The sequence below is a fragment of the Tupaia chinensis genome, unplaced genomic scaffold (genome assembly GCF_000334495.1).
Source record: "Tupaia chinensis unplaced genomic scaffold, TupChi_1.0 Scaffold000532_1, whole genome shotgun sequence".
Lineage (NCBI taxonomy): Eukaryota > Metazoa > Chordata > Mammalia > Scandentia > Tupaiidae > Tupaia > Tupaia belangeri.
Window position 1 is genome coordinate 1,276,845 of NW_006160045.1, and position 15,197 is coordinate 1,292,041.

At 44.9% G+C, this 15,197-nt stretch overlaps 1 protein-coding gene across 4 annotated transcripts in view; it reads right to left on the reverse strand.

Moving 5' to 3' along the window:
• Positions 1 to 15,197, reverse strand: part of RNF152 (ring finger protein 152) — a 134,099-nt gene that overhangs the window by 55,469 nt on the left and 63,433 nt on the right. Inside the window, exon 1 of one of the 4 annotated variants that reach the window (XM_027775209.1) lies at positions 11,843 to 11,865. The exons of the other annotated variants lie outside the window; for them this stretch is intronic. The gene's annotated coding sequence lies outside the window, so the exon portion shown is untranslated. Of the gene's footprint in view, positions 1 to 11,842; positions 11,866 to 15,197 lie in introns of those variants that run through there. 4 annotated transcript variants of the gene reach the window in all.

Sequence of the window (15,197 nt, forward strand, 5' to 3'; positions counted from 1 at the left end):
ACGCAAGGAGAGCTTCGTTGGAGATTCTGGTGTAACCATCACGATCCAGTCAAGCACTTTGTGGGAATGCTTTTTTTTTTTTCTCCTTTCTTTTTTTTGGAGGTTTTTGCTATAGGGCATGTGCACTCGCCAGACAGACAGAGAGAGACAGAGACACAGAAAGCGAGAAATCCCCCCCCAGGGGGGATGGCCACACCGCAATCCCTTCTCCTCCATTCTCCTCTCGGGATCTTGGGCACGCACGCACACACGCCCAGCATGAGTTTTAAGCCACCGGGTCCGGGACGCAAACCGCAGTCAACTACGTGGGAGTCCAGCGACATAGCCATTACGCTAACTGCTGGTTCCCTGGGAATGCTTCTTGAAAAAGATGCCGCTATGCTTTGTATGATGCAAGCTTTGAAAGCAAGGAATCCAGAAAAGAGTTGATTTTTTTTTTCATGGGCACCAGAACTAGCACCTCTGAAAAGTAAAATGATATACATACACGAGCTCTAAGGATGCAAACAAAAAGAAATTAAAAAACAACAACAACAACAACAAAACAGAAATTTCAAGGCATAAAACATGAATGTCAAGCACATGGGCCAGAAGAACTCAACTGGGCTTTGCATTGCTGAAAAGCTAGGTTTTGAAGGATGTCCAGTGTAACTTCGTCATTCAGTGCCACAAATGGAAAGCTTCCATCTTTAAAGTTATTTTCTTGCTATATAAGTAAAGCAAATATTATTTAGGCCAGGATCTCACTGAGGGGAACCGTCTTGCCAGCTTTTAGAGTAGTTATATATTCTATAAACACGTGAAAATGGCCCAAAATAAGTCCAAAATTTTTTTAAAACACAAAGAAAAATGAAACTGGGAACCAGCAGTTAGTGTAATGGCTATGTCGCTGGATTCCCACGTAGTCGACTGTGGTTCGCGTCCTGGACCCGGTGGCTTAAATCTCACGCTGGGCGCATGTGCGTGCGTGCCCAAGATCCCAAGAGGAGAAGGGATTGTGGCATGACCATTCCCCCTGGGGGGTGATTTCTCACTTTCTGTCTCTATGTCTCTCTCTGTCTCTCTGGCAAGCGCACGCACCCTATAGCGAAAACCTCCCCCCCCAAAAAAAAAAGAAAAAAGAAACTAAAACACACACACAAAGACCAGCTCACCAAACTCCTTATTTCAATGTCAGCCCCAGGCCACTACATACTACGTCCACAGGATTGAATTTTTAGGATGAACTAAAATCATTTTTATATTAAAAGCAGTCAAATATTTTGCCTGAGACTCAACTTTGAGGCCTCAAGGGCCCAGAATACTGTTTGAATCCTGACAAAATGAAACATATTGTCAATAGCTACAAAAATGGCGTTTTCAAGCAGCAATAGGCAAGAGAATGTTCCCCCACAGTCTGCTGTCATTGCTGTAATTCTTCCCCTAACCCACTGTCACTTCTGTTGAGTGACCAAACCTACCGTTTCATGGCCACGTGCGATCCAACACAGGCACGGAAGTAACAGATCATCGCACGGCACAGTTCCAGACCTTCCTGGGCCTGGCCACGGATCAAAAATAGGACTGAGGGCTTCATTCACTCCATTTTTGGATGACAGCCTATCACAAAACACCTCTGGCCTCAGCCCTGTGAATCAATAGTCATTTAAAGTAAATTTGTCATGCAAGTGTATGAGCATGTACATTCAAGAGTGTTTTCTAAAATAATACATTTGCCCTGTGATTATAAGTAACTAGACAACTAAAATAAGAACAGTAGCAAAAAAACAACAGTAGCCAATGCTGAGGGAGTGGGGATGAGTTTAGCTTTATTTCTATCTCCTCTGTTACTAAATTCCTTGACAGCAGTGAAGCAGAGTTACCCCCACGGGGGCTGAAAAGCAGCTGTCTGTGCTAACCTAGGGTCCAGCTGCCACAGCTCTTTTCTCATGATGTGAAACTCCCCTCCCCAGTCTTGCGCAAGTCCACCTGCCCATTTTCAGCCTAATGGGGTAGAGACACCCAGGCAGATTTGGAGCAACTCTCTGGCTGATGAGGGCTGGCTCAGCTGTGAATCACCGCCTGCTCCACACTTGAGTTCATTCCTGATTCCTGAGCTCTCCAGGTTTACTGCTTGACAGACTCCTGCCAGCCACTCCCTCCAAGCCACCTGGACTTACCTTCTCCACAACCCTGTGCTCCAGGATAAGGGAGTCTTTCCCTGAGATCCAGCCACCTCTGGAACTATCCCACATCTGTCTCCCTAGACTTCCAGCACCTGATGGGTGGTCATGCCCCCAACTCTCTGGCAACTGCTCCCCTTCCCCAGCAGGTGAACTCCACCCAAGGCTCCACCAGGCAAGTCTACAGCGCTCATTCCCAGGTCTGACGGACCCCAGCACAAGGCCGGCAGCTCCTCATTCTGCCCCCTCTATCAAAAGCCTTAAATCCCTCTGTCATAGCCTCGAATCCCTTCATTCCTCATGCACAGAGCCAGAGTGGTTGTCCCAATTATCCCCCCTCCGTATTTACTTGAGGTCTGCCAGTGGCTTGCACTCAGCAACCTATTAATTGCCTTGCAGACATCATGATGCAGCAAATTTCCCAAGTTTCACAGAGATGAGAAAACCGAGATCCCATTTTAATAAAAAATGTGCTTATGTTCATTTGGCAAGCCTGGGGCAAAGCCAGGGTCAAACTTGGGGTCGCCTGGCTTCCTCTTACCATGTGAATACTATCTGGGGACCTCCATGCTTCTTGGGCACCAAGCATGTCAACTGCCAACCATGAGAAAAGGGAGCGGGCAATTTCTAGCCCCCTCAGGCACCAGGCATCGCTACGATTCTCAAGCTGCTGTGTGTGGTTCCTCACAGGAATGGGACAGGGCATGCACTGGCTTGAATTCCTACCTCAGTACTTCCAATCAAACCAATTTACAAATAAAACTAGAAGGACTTTTGTACTTCCCCTGATACCATCTATGCTCCATGGTTTCAGGCTTAGTTGACTTAAGTGAAATTGGCAACGGAGTATGTGAGGACAGTTGTGGTGCAAACTCAACTCCAAGTGGCTTCCCAAGGCCAAGGGCCCTGTAACTTCCACACATCGGGCTCCCTGGGGCCGCACAAGCCACTCACTGGAAACACAATGCACAGCTAAGAGTGTGGGAGAGAGGCAGGGCAACTCGTGCTGCCCTCTGAGAATGGGCTTGAGACGCACCTGTGTTCATGGAGTGGGGATGAGGGGATCAAGTGTGTCTACCAAAAAGATGTTGAAATCCTAATCCTGAGAATGTGGCCTTATTTGGAAATAGGGTCACTGTAGAGGTAATTAGTTAAGAGGGGGTTGTGCTGGACTGGGATGGGACATTTACCCAAAAAGACTGGCATCGAAGAGACACACCACGTGCCCAGAGGCAGAGCACAGAGGGACGCACCACAACCGAGGAACACCGAGGGCTGCACCAGGAGCCAGAGGCAAGGAAGGGTTCTCCCCTACAGGCTTCAGAGGAGAAAGTAAGGCCTTGTGGACACCCTGATTGCAAACTTCCAGCCTCCAGAACCGTAAAAGAAATTGGTTGTTTTCTGAAGTCACCGAGTTTACCTACTTCAAGGCAACCCTAGCAAACTAACAGAACAAGCAACCAACGAATCATAAAACCTCTCGACTCAGAAGCAGCTCCAAATAGGAAAGAGAAAACCCATGTTATGCTCAGGAACCTCTCTCAGAACAGCGACCCTCCCACCTGGTTGGATTGGAAAAAAGAAATAAGAGGCCCTGAGCCCCCAAAGAACCTTCCTTCTAATTCAGCTCTAAGTGGGCAGAGAAAGGGAGGAGGAGAGGCAGTGTAGAAATCCAGGCTTTTGTCACCCTATTCACATGCAAAGTCCTCCTCCACCGCCCCCTCCTCTGTCCTCCCACCACCTCACACCCAGCATCTCATTGACTCCGGGCAGTGTGCATGGCAGGAAGGCAGGCAGGAAGCTGTCTTGGGGTGGGGGGAAACACTGAGGAAACAGGCTCATACAGGACCAGATACTACCCGCCAAGGTGACCATCCTGAAAAAAACTTCAGTTGACAAAGCTAAAGCAAGAGGCTTTTTTAAAGGTTGGGGGCAAGGGTTAGTAAAAGGGCCTAAATATTAAAAAAACAAACAAACAAACAAAAAAAACCAGAATTTCTATAAGTTATCCATGTCCAAAGCAAACCAAATTCGCTGGACTTAAAGCATATGCTCTTGAAAAGTAGCCCCTGACCTGCCTTGTGCAGGTGACCCTGCTATAGACCCAATCTGAGCGTTCTCCTGATGTTTTACATGGAAGTACTTGGAGAAAAATGGAGCACGTCTTCCTTGAAATGCAAGGACTTCTGCCTTTGCATTCTACCTCACCTTGGGCTTGCAAATCTTCAAGCACGCTGTGTAATCTGGTGGCCCATCCACAACAGGCCCACTGCACAGGGCACATGTTCCTGAAGCCTGACTGCACAGTGTCTGAGCAGCTGGAGCTTCCACAGACGAAAAAAACTTCAGTTGACAAAGCTAAAGCAAGAGGCTTTTTTAAAGGTTGGGGGCAAGGGTTAGTAAAAGGGCCTAAATATTAAAAAAACAAACAAACAAAACAAAAAAAACCAGAATTTCTATAAGTTATCCATGTCCAAAGCAAACCAAATTCGCTGGACTTAAAGCATATGCTCTTGAAAAGTAGCCCCTGACCTGCCTTGTGCAGGTGACCCTGCTATAGACCCAATCTGAGCGTTCTCCTGATGTTTTACATGGAAGTACTTGGAGAAAAATGGAGCACGTCTTCCTTGAAATGCAAGGACTTCTGCCTTTGCATTCTACCTCACCTTGGGCTTGCAAATCTTCAAGCACGCTGTGTAATCTGGTGGCCCATCCACAACAGGCCCACTGCACAGGGCACATGTTCCTGAAGCCTGACTGCACAGTGTCTGAGCAGCTGGAGCTTCCACAGACTCGTGTCCAACAACAGGCTAGGGTGAATTCTTCCCCCAAAGGTAGAAGGCAGTCCAAAGAAAGGGAGGGAGTGAAAGGGTTAAGCTGAAAAGCACAGCAGATAAGAAACTAGGGTGGAGAGCTCGGGTTCTAATCAACTGCCTTTTCCATATATTTTAATCTTTCCCTTTCTGAGAAACACCCAGCCACGGGTGGCCAAGAGAACGTGTATTTTCGCTTCCGTGCCCCTCGTGACGATGATCTGTTTCTACCCACAGAACACTTCTGACGCCAAATGCACGTGGGGTTTTTCCACATCCACAACCCATTCTCCAACTATCTGTCGGGGTCTGATGATTCTATTTACTTGCGACACGAACTACCCTGAATAACCGCAGAGCCCACAGTTCAGGGGTTCGGTTCCTCAAGACTGTCACCCCATTTCAGATACCAGTAGCAAACCCCAGAGCTACTGTACTTCTGACTGGCTATAAACTGGGGGTTCCCACAAACCCCTTTCAGTTTTGATAATTAGCTAGAATGGCTCAGCGACTCAGAAACCGCGTATTCACTGTTACCGTTTATGACGAAGGCTCCCGCTCAGAGCAGCCACATGGAAGAGGTACACGAGGCCAGGTACTGGGACTAGGAGTGCTGAGAGCTTCCGACACTTGGCAGCACCCACACGTTCACCAACCTGCACACTCTCTGAGCTCCATCTTTTAATGGTCCTAAGGAGGGCCCGTCAAGCCGGCACAGCTGAAGGAATGGAGGTTATTGGCAATTCACTCCATCTGCAGCCCCTCTCCCCTCCCAGGAAGTCCAGGGGTGGGGCTGAAAGTCCAAACCCTCTTATCCCGTGGCTGGTTCCGGAGCAGCCAGCACCCATCCTGAAGCTAAGAGCCCACCAAGATTGCCTCATTAGCATAAGCTCAGGGACAGTTGAAAGGAGTTTATTATGAATAAAAAGACAATCCTCTATTCCCCATAACTCAGGAAATTCCAAGGGTTTTATTAGCTCGTGTCAGGAACCAGGAACTAAATACTCTAACCAAAAATGCTCCTATTACCCCAATTACTGAGGAAATTATAAGGGGTTTAAGAGCTCTGTGCCAGGAACTGGGAGATGAGGACCAAGTATCTATTTCTTCAAATGTTACAATATCACACCCCTGCAACCTGCAGCCAAGCTGACCGGCGCTTTTATCTGGGAAACGACATCTATAAAATGCCATCCCACATTTTGTCAGGTTGAAAGTATTAAACATCGTTGAAAAAATTTAAGGTTTCTTTTTCGGATTTAAATGTCTACTTATTTCAAAATGAATTAGTAGTTCTCTGGTTTCATAATGTTTAATTCATTAATGATAACTACAGCTTGAGAATTTGAAAGGAAATTGCTTCCAGGATAAAATTAAATGTGAAACTCAAAGCAGTGATTCATGGCTGTTCCTATCTAAATTACTAATCCATGTGACAAACCTGGTTGGCAGCACAAAAAAAGCAATACTATTTCCCCCATTGCCTTTATATACATAGCTGAATTGTTTTGCAAACTGCCTAAACCCCAGTCCCCTATCTAAACCCTAGATAATCCCTTGCTTGCAGCCTCGGTTCAGTCCTGGAATTTAGTACTTCCAGTCTCTATTGCACAAAGAGGTTCATAATGAACTAACGCTTTCGAGCCCCAGAAAAGAGTTTTCTCAACATTAGAGTTCAGACCAGATAGCCCAACGGACTTGCCAGGACTCCTTTTAACTTAAAGGCAAATATTTTCAGGACATCTGTACCAACCTCTAAAGAAACCTACGTAAAACTTGAAGAAAATGGCAGTTTTTTGGGGGGTTGCAAGGAAGGCAGAGGTTTAATTACATTTCTCTCTGTTAGGACAACTGGACACCAGAGGAACCATGTCATCCATAAGACAATATAATGCTTCTGCAAGTTCTCTTCTGTCTGTTCCTACCCCTACCTGGGGTCACGGCTTAGGCTAGTGTGGGAGCAGTAGAGGCAGGGGTATTCCTGAGCATAGGCACGCCCCTCCAAAGGTCTTCCTCAAGGCTGCTAGGGTCCTGGCTGGAAACTGCTGCCCTGATCACAAACGCCCTGCAAACTAGTTCTCCCGTCTCCGTTCTCTCTCCCACTCGGGTCATTCAGTCCCCTACTCCTAAACAACAAGTCAGGTACAGGGCAGCTGTTGGGGAGTGCTATTCCATTCAAAGTGCTTTACACATGGTGACGCGGTTATCCTTGGGGCCGTTTCAGGAAAGCGCGTCTATCATCTCCACATTACAGATGTGGAGATGGCAGCAGAGACATTCAAGCACTGGCCCAGGCTACAGAGCAAAACCAGGATGCAAAGCGTCAAAAAGGAAAACTGTAACAATCTAAAGATTTTAATTGGCTTTATTTGGGATTCCAGTGTCAGGCAATGCTTCACAACACAGTAAGTGTTCCAAGGAGTTCAACAGAAGGGGTTGGCTTTGTAGACAGAGAAGGTGGGAGCACGCACAAATCCCGGAAAGCATAGTGGGCATCTCAGTCACTTTCCTTGGAAGGTAGGAACAGGAGACAAGCAACAGGAACGTAACAGAGCAGTCAACATCCGGCCACTTCAAGCTCCTCCTTCCTCAGTGTGGAAGGGTTAACACAGGGAATTTCGAGAAGACACCTTCATGGCTCCTGAGAACTCGTGATTTCAGGGGAATAAGCAAAATGAAGATTTTCCATGGATAATTCAGCCTCCAGCCCACAAACTTGAGAGGAGAGGCAAGGGAGTAAAACTTCAGAAGACACCTTCATAGCTCCTGGGAACTAGTGATTTTTAATTTTTGCATTTAAAAAAATTTCTTTTTTAGTTTTTTTCTTCTCTTTTTCTCCCTTTCCTAGTTGTTTTTGTTGCTGTTGTTTCTCTCTGCATTTCCTTTCATGCATTCTCCTGGAAGCTCAGATTGAACTTTAAGTGTAGGAAGAAACACGCCATCCATCAGATGACTAGAAATCACCGCAGGGCCACAAGAAATATGGGAAAGCATGAAAATACCTCTCCTCCAAGGGAAAAAAATAACTCCTCTTCATCCACAGACAGTTCAATGGAAATCATGGAAATGTCTGATAAAGAATTTAGAACATTCATAATGGCGAAGCTAACAGAGATGGAAGAGAAGAGAGACAAGGAACTGCAGAAGAGAAAGGAGAAAGGAGCTGATGAGTTCCAGGCGGTGAGGAAATTCTTGCAAGATCTAAAAGAGGAATTACACACTTTACAAAAGAATCAAGTGGAACTGTTAGAAATGAAGGCTATAATACAGGAAATCAAAATCTCCCTTGAAAGTATTAAAAGCGGACTAGATCATTCAGAAAATAGAATCTCAGACATAGAAGAGAAAATGACCTAGAAAAATCCACCATAAAGACCGAGAAAATTGCCAAAAAATTTGAGAATAATACACGAGAAGTACTAGATATCATCAAACGTCCAAATATCCAGATAACTGGCATTCCAGAAGGTGAAGAGACCCATAAGGGCATTGATAATCTATTCCATGAAATCCTGCAAGAAAATTTTCCAAACCTAGAGAGGCTCTCAAAGATCCAGTCCCAAGAAATATAAAAGACCCAAATAGAATCAACCCAAGAAGATCTTATCTAAGACACATTATAGCCAGACTGACCAAAACCATAAAGACAAGATACTAAGATTGGCAAGAGAGAAATGGCAAGTTACCTACAAAGGATATCTCATCAGACTAACTGCCGACCTCTCATCGGAAATAATGTGAGCAAGGAGGGAACCAGCAGTTAGCGTAATGGCTATGTCACTGGACTCCCACGTAATCGACCGCGGTTCGCGTCCCAGACCCGGTGGCTTAAAACTCACGCTGGGCGCGTGTGCGTGCGTGCCCAGGATCCTGAGAGGAGAATGGAGGAGAAGGGATTGCAACGTGACCATTGCCCCTGGGGGGTGATTTCTCGTTTTTGTCTCTGTGTCTCTCTCTGTCTGTCTGGCGAGCACATGCGTCCTATAGAGAAAACCTCTCCAAAAAAATAAATAAACAATGTGAGCAAGGAAAGAATGGGAAAATATATTCAAAGTTTTAAGGGAAAAGCAATTTCAACCAAGAATACTGTACCCAGCAAGATTATCCTTCATATGGGAAGAAAGACAAGAACATTCTCAGATAAACAAAACCTGAAAGAATTTACCAGCAGCAGACCAGATCTCCAAGAAGTTCTCAAGGAAAGTAGTTAAGATTATTTTAATAATTTTGTGAATCAACAAAATGTGAGGGAAGGGAAGAAATGGAAAACTGAAAAACTTAGTGTTAAGAGGAGGGTGAGAAATGGGAGAGGGTGAAAAATAGGGGGGAAATAAATATGTATGAAACTAGAAATGGAAAATTGATGATAACATGCATGATTAAGCCACTATGCAGTATATTCTGGATGGGAAACCACATTTTGTATGCTATGACAATGTTTAGGCAATAAATGTAAATTAATTAATTTTTAAAAAAGTTTCAGGAGGAAACACAAAAACCTGTTTTTCTTGAAAAAAACAATGCATATTTGATGACTGCAGTAAGCTATATAGCTCCAGCTAGGTACTACTTCATAGTATGTTCATTCTCCTCACTGAGGTTTATGCCTAAAGTCAGACTTGTGTTCATGGATATGTATACATCAGCTGCACTTGCTATTGGAAATATCTAGATTAAGTTTATTAGAGAATCAATAAAATGTGGGGAAAAGGCATAAAAAACAACCATGGATACCAGAGACAGTGTGGGAGGAGGGTGAGACAGAGGATGAGAGATAGGGAATCAAGGATGGCAAAAAAAAAAAAAAGCAAAATACACAGAAAACAAGAAATGGAAAATTACTTGATGATAACATGTATGTTGATCTGCTTGATTGAGCCAATATACAGTGTATTCTGGATGGGAAATCTCATTTTGTATGTCATAATGATGTATAGTGAATGAATGCAAATAAATAAATTTAAATTTTAAAAAAGGGAATTTCATGAATAAGCACATTGAAGCGGGTCTGCTCAGGAAACTAACCTGTTATTGTTGTCTTTTGATTTCTCTGAAGTTCAGAGAGGAACTTAGCTTTGGCTTAGTTACTTGGAGACTTGAGTGACTCCATTGTGATTCTTCGTCTGGTCTGTGGGGACCCAGGGCAGTAGTGTAGTCCAAACCATGGCCTCCTACCATTTTTATTTAACAACACTCACTTTTTTGAACCATCTAGTCAAGCTTCAGATGTTTTATCAGGCTCTTATTACTGAGGGAATGAGACCCACATGCCAGGCATGGTCTGTAGGTCCTTTGGTGACTTGGTTAATTTCATTAGTGAAACTTTAAAAAGCAAAACAACAGACTTAAAGGGCTGTCCCCAAACAACTCATTAGGTCCCTTATAAGCAGGGGTTGGGAGACAGGAAAGGATTTACGTGGATCTTATCTGCTTATTTTAATTTGCCAGAGGGCACAAGCACTCACCAGAGAGAGAAAGAGGAGAAGTGAGAAAGCACCCCCCATTGGGGATGGTCATGTCAATCCCTTCTCTATTTCTCCTTTAAGAAGACACGCATTCAGCATGTTCTCAAGCTGCCTGTTGCTGCAGGCTTGCGACACGTGTCCGTGTTATGATAGGAATGTTTCTCCAGGGACTCAAACCACAAAGTCAGCCATGCGAGATCCAGCCTCCTTAAACATCATGCCACTAGCTGGCCTTATGTGGACTTTTTAAGACCCTACCCATCAAGGAATTTGTTTTTGCCACCAAGCACCAAATGATGCAACCAAGTGAGTGGAATACAGGCGTGCTGGCTAATGGACTCATGAGGAAGCCTGTTTGGAATTTAGTATCACCAAGAGATCATTCTCAGAGTGGGGACTCAAGTTACCTATGCTAACAAACACAGAGAGAACAAACTGAATCTTGAACTCAATTGTCTTTCAAAGCTGTTCTCAGTGGGGTTGTGGGGGGAGGGAGAAAGGATGATTTCCTCATATTAAGGAGGGAGTGCGCCCACTGTCCTGCCACCCCTAGGTGACTGTGTGTAAACTAGGTTGAGCTCTCCACATTGCAATCTTACCACTTGGGGATTCAATCCTGACAGTGAATTGGGCATTAATAAACTCAGATATCAGGGCAATACAACAGGAAAAACAAAGGTAATCAAATTCATAGTAATTGTTTAGAATGTAAAATACTGGGTCAGCCTTGTAGCCTAGTGATTAAAGGAGCTGGATTCCACATGGCCAACTGTGGCTTGAGTCCCAACCCTGGTGGCTTTAAAAAAACCAAAACACTGGACACATATGTGTCCCAAATCCTTAACAGGATGGAGAAATGCAGGAGAGGGGACTGAGTCATGACCATACTCCATGGGGGATGTTTGTTCTCTCTCTCTCTCTGTCTTTCTGGTAATGCACACATTCTCTGGCAATAAGAAAGAAAGAAAGAAAGAGAGAGAGAGAGAGAGAGAGAGAGAGAGAGAGAGAGAGAGAGAGAGAGAGAGAGAGAGAGAGAGAGAGAGAGAGAGAGAGAGAGAGAGAGAGAGAGAGAGAGAGAGAGAGAGAGAGAGAGAGAGAGAGAGAGAGAGAGAGAGAGAGAGAGAGAGAGAGAGAGAGAGAGAGAGAGAGAGAGAGAGGGAGGAAGGAAGAAAGAAAGAAAGGAAGGAAGAAACGAAGAAACGAAGAAACAAAGAAACAAAGGAAAATACTACTTCTAAGTTTCATAAAGTGGACATGAATGTCTGGTGTACACTAATCCCATAAGGAACTCCACTGTACTGCAACAAATACCAAAAATGTACTTAAAAATACAACTCTGTATTATTTAAACTTAAACTACTATCCTAGTTAAAGTAAACTTAATTAAGTCGACTTGGCTCACCTTCCTGGAACTTGATGAGGCCCCTGGGGCAGTCTGGATTCCCTAGGTTCTCTTTCACAAAACTGTCCGAGAAGATCCTTTAGTAAAGTAAAAGGAAGTCTTTCCCCCATTGTTGTCCTCATGGCCCACACCGGATACAGGAACAGAACGAGCTGTCGACCACAGCGGCTGGCCCTCAGTGTTGCTGCAGGCTTGCAACACGTGTCTGCGTTATGTTCGGAACATTTCTCCCAGGGAAAAGTGTTTTAAAGATACTTCTTAGTAGTTCACTTTTTCCTAGTTTATTCAGTCTCAAGAGTGGTTACATCCACCAGGGTCGGCTCAGAGACTACGAGACGGAGGTGAGTCCAGCCCAGTTTTCCTGTAGCTGACCCTATTGGGCACTGAGCACCCATCCAGGAAGGCCACCTGTGTCACTAGAATGAGTATGGGCTTGAGGAAGAACTTTGAAGTCCCCAGTAAATGAATAAAAAACATAGTCAGTATTTTGCCTTGTAGTTAAGTGGAGGAAAGACCTCAGGAATGGGCAGGTGTTACACAGGAAACTTCCTGAAAAGACCAACAACGTACAAACATCTTCACATGTGTCTTAAAAGACAACTGATAGGGGCCAGCAAGTGGCATGGAGGCTAAGCTGCAGGATTCCCACAGGGCTGACATGGTTCAAGTTTCGGACCCAGCAGTGTGAAAATCACGCCAGGCGGGTGTGTGTGCCCAGGCCCAAACTCTTGAGAGGAGACTGGACAAGATTGCAGCGTGGCCATCCTCCCTGTGGGGGTGATTTCTCACTTTTTCTCTCTGTCTCTCCAGAGAGTGCAACGTGCCCTGTAGCAAAAAAACAAATGAAAAAAGTGAATTGATAACCAGTTGCTTATAGTTGAGGTTCTTAAGAGTTTCCACTTTAATAATTAAATAGAGTAACTAAAAAGCATTCATCGTTTGTGGGTATTTTATAAGCATTGAGGTACTCAGCATTCCTAGAATATTTTAACATCCTACAGATATGAAAGATAAGTAGCCCAAAGAAGTCTGTGGTATACAAGGTCCATCTGAATTTTTTAAATGATTATTTATTTAATTTTACCTATTATTATTTAATTTGCTATAGGACACTCATGCTCACCAGCGAGAGAGAGAAAGCGAGAAAAGCAAGCTACCAGGTCTGGGACTCAACCACGTGGAAGTCCAGCACCCCAACCATCATGCCACCTTCTGGCCCTGGTCCATTTGAGTATCTAAACCCTCAGTAAAGCCTAAGCATGAAACTTGGGTTACATTCCATACCCACTGTTGGGTTATTGTTTGAACTGTGATTCTACAAAGGATTAATTTACTAAATTTGCCATGTCTCTTTGAGTAGGATGAGCCAAAGTAAAACTGATTCTACCCATTTCAATGTCCACAAAATCTTAATTAGTAAAATTGTTTAAAATAGGAAATGTCTATCCTCAGCTTTTAACTGCTAACTCTGCAAGCAATTACTAGGTAGGGGCAAAGGTGTCAGGGGCTGTCTTTTTCAAGTCACTCAAGCGTGGGAAGAAACCCAGACTCCAGCAAAGACTCACCTTCTGGAATACAGGAAAAATGACCTCTACTTCCAGACAAGTGTAACCTACGGCCTTGTTGTCTCTTCACCCAGACCAGAGAGTCCAGCATTGGAAGAAACTAAATGTGGGATGTCCCTGTCACCCCCACAACAGCCAGCAAGAGAGAACACACAGAGACCGCTTTTACAAAGTACCCAAAGGAGCTATTAAAAAATTCCTGCTTGTTTATTTTACACTCACACCATCAGCAAAGGATTCAGCAAGGAATATCACCGAGAACTCCCATGAGAGGAAATCCACTCATGTGTGTTCCATCTGCACACACACACACACACACACACACACACCTGGAAACTAGTTATCACTGTGACCTCGGGCAAGCCACTTAACGACCTAGCTCAGCTTCCATGCATCCGTGAACTCAGCACACCGATGCGATAAAGACAAAATGACGAAGTTTGTACACAGATGTACTGGATTGTCAGAGAAGTATGATGTATTTTTTTTTCTGTTTTTTTTTTCTATGCAAAAAATGTGTCATGACTTTTCCAACCACCCAACACTTTGGACAGGAAGCCATGAGAGAACCAGTGGAATGAGGATTCACTAGAGGTGTTAAGGGTTTCATTGATAGGCTCGTTGACTGATTTCACCCCCTGCAGAAGATGGCGCCCCAGTGAGACCCCACCGCCACCTTGCTGTGCATAGGAAGGTGCTCTTATTTCTTCCGAACCTCATCCTCTCTTGGGAAGAAATCCTTTGAAACTCTGGAAATATGATTTTACCCTCCTCCCACGCCGTCTTCAGTATCCCTATCCAATTTTCATGCTTCTAAATCCTCTAGTCTTTCCGTTTCTGCCATAGAGTGTGGACAGTCGGTATATAGTAAGTGGAGACATACGAAGTCTCTCTGGCACTGCCGTTCTAGCACTGAACTCGTGAATCCTGTTTTAAGGATTATGAAGAGGCTGCAGGGGGACTGGGGAGCACAGCAGGGAGCCTTCAGTGGCCTCTGCACTCTGAGGAGAAGCAGCCTTTCCTGATCAGGGCGTTTGTGGGGGATTTACTGTTGTTAAACCTACAGAGCAGGCATTTGGGTAAATCTTGAGTAAATCCTCATGTCTGACAGTTCCCGTCCTATCTCCTACACAGCTTTGTTTTGCCTCTGTGGGCTTGCACCTGCTCCAGCTCCCTTACACCCCACCAAGAAATGGGAGACATGCCTGTCACCCCCTCTCTGCTGTGGCTTGCTGTTCCTCCAGAGAAAACTTCAAGTCCCTGCCAAACCTGTGGTTCCACAGCCCACCTCAGTGTTTGTGTTTTGATCAACTGTGAGCCCTCTGTGTCACCCTTTATGTTCTATTTCAGGAGATTCTTTCTCTATTTTCTTTAGGATGTGAAGAGAATGAGAAGAGGAAAGTGAGCCAGAAAAGTGAGCCACTTCCTCACTTCCTTCACGTCTTCATGTCCAACCACACAAATGAAGGAAGCCAGCTCTGCCTCAGTAATGCATGTCCCTTGATGCTGCTACTTGGCAGACTGGGGTCCCATGGGAAGCCCAGGCTGGAATTCCTTCCAGCCCCCCTTAAAAGCCATATATGGTGATGGTAGCATGCACCTGTAGTCCCAGCTACTGGGAAGGCTGAGGCAGAGGGATCACGGCATAGTAAGAGCTTGTACTTAAAAAAAGGAAGAGAGAGAGAGAGAAGAAAGTAAAGGGAAGGTGGATGGACTCTGAGCAGTGGTAAAACACGATGCTCTGCGAAGCTGACCCCCATGGGAAGTTCCTGGTTCAGGTCTGGAGCCCA